Raw genomic sequence first — 5,000 nt, 5'->3', positions numbered from 1 at the left:
ATAGGATTGAAAATGTTAGGGCTAATTTCTTAGCCCTATAAAAACTGTTATGCAAACCCGAAGGTTTCCATGAACATACAGACAATCGGAAACCACCAGACCCTATCACAAACAGAATTCTACAATACACCGGTGTTGACTTTTAAAGGCCAACAACTCGGGTGCAGAGTCTGCTGTGAAAGGAGCGGTAGCCTCCCCTGTCACACTAAAGATAGGCCTAAGTTATCAACAGAATGTGATTAACGGAAACAGTGCTTGTTTACGCCAAAGATAGGCTTAAGAGATCCACAGAAACATTGCTTGTTTACACCAAAGATAGGCTTAAGAGATCCACAGAAGCATTGCTTGTTTACACTAAAGATAGGCCCAATTAAAGTTATCAACAGAAACATTGCTTAATTACGTCAAAGATAGGCCTACGTGATCCGCAGAAGCATTGCCTTTTATAGTCCAGGCATCTTAGCCACTTTAGTGAAGGGAACGTTGAAGTGACAATGACTAGGTTTAAAATGTCCCTTATCAGAAAGTTCAACCTCATTCGTTTGATGTTTATTAAGCACATTTTCATATAAAGTTGGCGCTTCATACGGAAAAATGGCTTTGAAATTGACCCAAATCCTTCTTTGGGCTCTGTAAATGTCGTTTGGGGGTATGGTTGTAAAATGGTATCTACTGGTCACCCCAATGTATAAACTGAAAACTATTTCTGCACCAGAACACGCAGAAAGGATTGTATCTGCCTGATGTCTGATGCTTTTCAAAATCCCCAACCACTAACACCTTCAAAACGGACTTTAACTGACACTGTTGTTTTTCCCTATATAATCCTTACTATTTTTCCGAGACGTCGTCGTGTTGTGTATTTAGCTTGCCACAACCTCATACATGGTCCTAAAAGTTAAAGTTGAAGAAAATACTAAAGATAAATGAAAAAGCTGACGCAGTGTCATTCGCACCGTGAATCCCCCCATGGGAACATACTAAAGTCTGGTTCCAAATAGGCTCAATTTCCTTCTATTTCTTTGTATTTCTGCCTCGTAGGGGTAGGGGTGTTCAAACCAAAGGCACCTTTAAACCAAAATTCAAATCACACATCTTACAATACTAAGACACTCAGCAGTAAAAGGGTGTCTGCTGGTAAAAAATTCCAAACAATCCTAAAAGTACTTCACTACTAAAAGTGCTTTTAAAAAGAGCCGTTATTTTTCCCTCTATATTCAGTATTGTGTTTTCTGCGAACATGTAGTCTATTTAGATGGTTGTCGTGCGCACTTGAGTTGCTAAAGCGTTTTCAGTTGGGCATATGTCGAAAAGCAAAGAATTAGCCCTTTGAAAACCATCAGAACTGTCACACAAAAATAACATTTACCTATCTCACCAACTGACCAAACATAGGGCTTTTCCTTATGTATTATGTATTGTCGTGTTTTTTGTAGCATACTTGTGAAAACAGCCACCACTGTTGTAAATGATACTTTAAAGAGCATTATTTCATTTTTACAGTTGAAGGACAACCTGGACTGCCGTATATTACAGCTGTTTTACAATCAGCCAAAATTTTCTTAACAAACGTATGTTAAGAACAACTCCCATAGTGAAATTGAAGGAAAACAAATTGAAAATCCCCCTGCCATAGAGGAGCTAAAGAATCAACAATAAACGACTGCATGGATAGCTTGATGCACGAATGCATTGCGGACATGTTTGTCTCCAACCAAGAGAAAGTTCCAAAAAATCCCTTTTGTGCTTCTTATTATACAGTGACGTCAAAGACAGCCTTTTCTGCTGTTCATACATTCAGGGGTTATGGTTACACTAAACGACGTAGTTGTAGCCATACTGCCATCCAGATTTATTTTTTCCTTGCGAGCAGTCACAGGGTGTTTGTGCTGTCTGCCAACCGTTAGATGACCCCGCCCAAGTCTGTTAAGGGACCGTTTGACCGTTATAGAACGCGTCTTTTTGATTTTTTGGCACAGTTGGAAACGGTTGATTTTTATCCCTACCATTGTTTCCAAACATTATATAGGAATGTTTTGTGAACAACGGATAATAGCCGCTACTCGCATGTGTAGCAAAAGTGAGCGTACATACTCACCCTGGTCGTCCAGCCGTTGTCCGTTGCCCGTCTTTATCTGTCTGTACTGAACATTACCTTTGGATATTTCTCCAACGCTATGAAGTGAAGAAACACCAAATGTTGCAAAATGTTGTATGACCCCAAGAGCTCAAAAAAGATACTTGAGAACCTTGACCTTACCTTAAGGTCAAGGTCACAGAGAGAATGAATGTGGTCTAAAAACTGCAAAATTTCACATTGTGCCAGTTTTCTGGAAAACAAATTAAAAACAGCGGGCTTAGTTTTGTATGGTATACAAGAAAAAGAAAGCCTTATCTTCTGATACCATTTTGGTTGACCTCGCTTCAATGTCAAGGTCACAGGAGTCCTTCAAAGTTGAATTGTTTTCATGTTTTGAAGTGACCTTGACCCTGAACTATGAAAAAAATCTTTCAAACTTCATAATTGTGTGGGGCACATGTTATATACAGATATTGAGCCACATTTAGTCACATATCATCAAGGTCAAGGTCACTTTGCCCCTTATGAAATGTGACTGAAACGGGCAATTGAATCACTAAAAGTGACAATGTCTCTTTGTAGAAAGTGCCAATAAGTATGTTTATGCTTCCTATGTCTTGAATTGATAGCCTTGTGATGTGTGACCTTTGATGATCTTGACCTTGGCCAAAGGTCATGTGTAATTTGGTAGGAAAAATCTGTAAACCAGTTCTTTTTTTTTAAATTTTTTTTTTAAACCAGTTCTAATAGTGTACAATGTCCTTGCCAGCTTTAGTTGTTAGACCTTCACCTTCAAGGTCACCTGAAGGTCAAGGTCACTTTAAGACAAAGGTCAAGCATGAGAGTCGCATGGGCTTTGCTTTGTTAAGATTTTTTACCAAGAGACATGGATTTCTTTACCCGGCTTGGTCACATTTTTCATAGGGGTCAATGTGACCTTGACCCTAACGATATGTGACCAGATGTGGCTCACTATGAAATTCTAACAAACGCCCCACTCAGTGTTTAAGTTTGTAAGAGATATCGTCCATAGTAAAGTTAAAGGGGCAAGCTCACATCAAAATATGTCTACAATTCAACTTTGAAGGGCTCCTCTGACCTTGACATTGAAGCGAGGTGAACCAAAATGGTATCAAAAGATAAGGCTTTCTTTTTCTTGTATACCATACAAAACTAAGCCCGCTGTTTTTAATTTGTTTTCCAGAAAACTGGCACAATGTGAAATTTTGCAGTTTTTAGACCACATTCATTCTCCCTGTGACCTTGACCTTAAGGTAAGGTCAAGGTTCTCAAGTATCTTTTTTGAGCTCTTGGGGTCATACAACATTTTGCAACATTTGGTGTTTCTTCACTTCATAGCGTTGGAGAAATATCCAAAGGTAATGTTCAGTACAGACAGATAAAGACGGGCAACGGACAACGGCTGGACGACCAGGGTGAGTATGTACGCTCACTTTTGCTACACATGCGAGTAGCGGCTATTATCCGTTGTTCACAAAACATTCCTATATAATGTTTGGAAACAATGGTAGGGATAAAAATCAACCGTTTCCAACTGTGCCAAAAAATCAAAAAGACGCGTTCTATAACGGTCAAACGGTCCCTTAACAGACTTGGGCGGGGTCATCTAACGGTTGGCAGACAGCACAAACACCATGTGACTGCTCGCAAGGAAAAAATAAATCTGGATGGCAGTATGGCTACAACTACGTCGTTTAGTGTAACCATAACCCCTGAATGTATGAACAGCAGAAAAGGCTGTCTTTGACGTCACTGTATAATAAGAAGCACAAAAGGGATTTTTTGGAACTTTCTCTTGGTTGGAGACAAACATGTCCGCAATGCATTCGTGCATCAAGCTATCCATGCAGTCGTTTATTGTTGATTCTTTAGCTCCTCTATGGCAGGGGGATTTTCAATTTGTTTTCCTTCAATTTCACTATGGGAGTTGTTCTTAACATACGTTTGTTAAGAAAATGTTGGCTGATTGTAAAACAGCTGTAATATACGGCAGTCCAGGTTGTCCTTCAACTGTAAAAATGAAATAATGCTCTTTAAAGTATCATTTACAACAGTGGTGGCTGTTTTCACAAGTATGCTACAAAAAACACGACAATACATAATACATAAGGAAAAGCCCTATGTTTGGTCAGTTGGTGAGATAGGTAAATGTTATTTTTGTGTGACAGTTCTGATGGTTTTCAAAGGGCTAATTCTTTGCTTTTCGACATATGCCCAACTGAAAACGCTTTAGCAACTCAAGTGCGCACGACAACCATCTAAATAGACTACATGTTCGCAGAAAACACAATACTGAATATAGAGGGAAAAATAACGGCTCTTTTTAAAAGCACTTTTAGTAGTAAAGTACTTTTAGGATTGTTTGGAATTTTTTACCAGCAGACACCCTTTTACTGCTGAGTGTCTTAGTATTGTAAGATGTGTGATTTGAATTTTGGTTTAAAGGTGCCTTTGGTTTGAACACCCCTACCCCTACGAGGCAGAAATACAAAGAAATAGAAGGAAATTGAGCCTATTTGGAACCAGACTTTAGTATGTTCCCATGGGGGGATTCACGGTGCGAATGACACTGCGTCAGCTTTTTCATTTATCTTTAGTATTTTCTTCAACTTTAACTTTTAGGACCATGTATGAGGTTGTGGCAAGCTAAATACACAACACGACGACGTCTCGGAAAAATAGTAAGGATTATATAGGGAAAAACAACAGTGTCAGTTAAAGTCCGTTTTGAAGGTGTTAGTGGTTGGGGATTTTGAAAAGCATCAGACATCAGGCAGATACAATCCTTTCTGCGTGTTCTGGTGCAGAAATAGTTTTCAGTTTATACATTGGGGTGACCAGTAGATACCATTTTACAACCATACCCCCAAACGACATTTACAGAGCCCAAAGAAGGATT

The 5,000-nt window shown here is 39.1% G+C and overlaps 1 protein-coding gene across 1 annotated transcript in view; it reads left to right on the top strand.

Moving 5' to 3' along the window:
• Positions 1-5,000, top strand: part of LOC138951199 (uncharacterized) — a 155,182-nt gene that overhangs the window by 97,228 nt on the left and 52,954 nt on the right. The window lies entirely within an intron of this gene.

The sequence above is a fragment of the Littorina saxatilis genome, linkage group LG16 (genome assembly GCF_037325665.1).
Source record: "Littorina saxatilis isolate snail1 linkage group LG16, US_GU_Lsax_2.0, whole genome shotgun sequence".
Taxonomy (NCBI): domain Eukaryota; kingdom Metazoa; phylum Mollusca; class Gastropoda; order Littorinimorpha; family Littorinidae; genus Littorina; species Littorina saxatilis.
The sequence above is the reverse complement of the archived record's forward strand: the minus strand, read 5'-3'. Positions and strand labels throughout refer to the sequence as shown.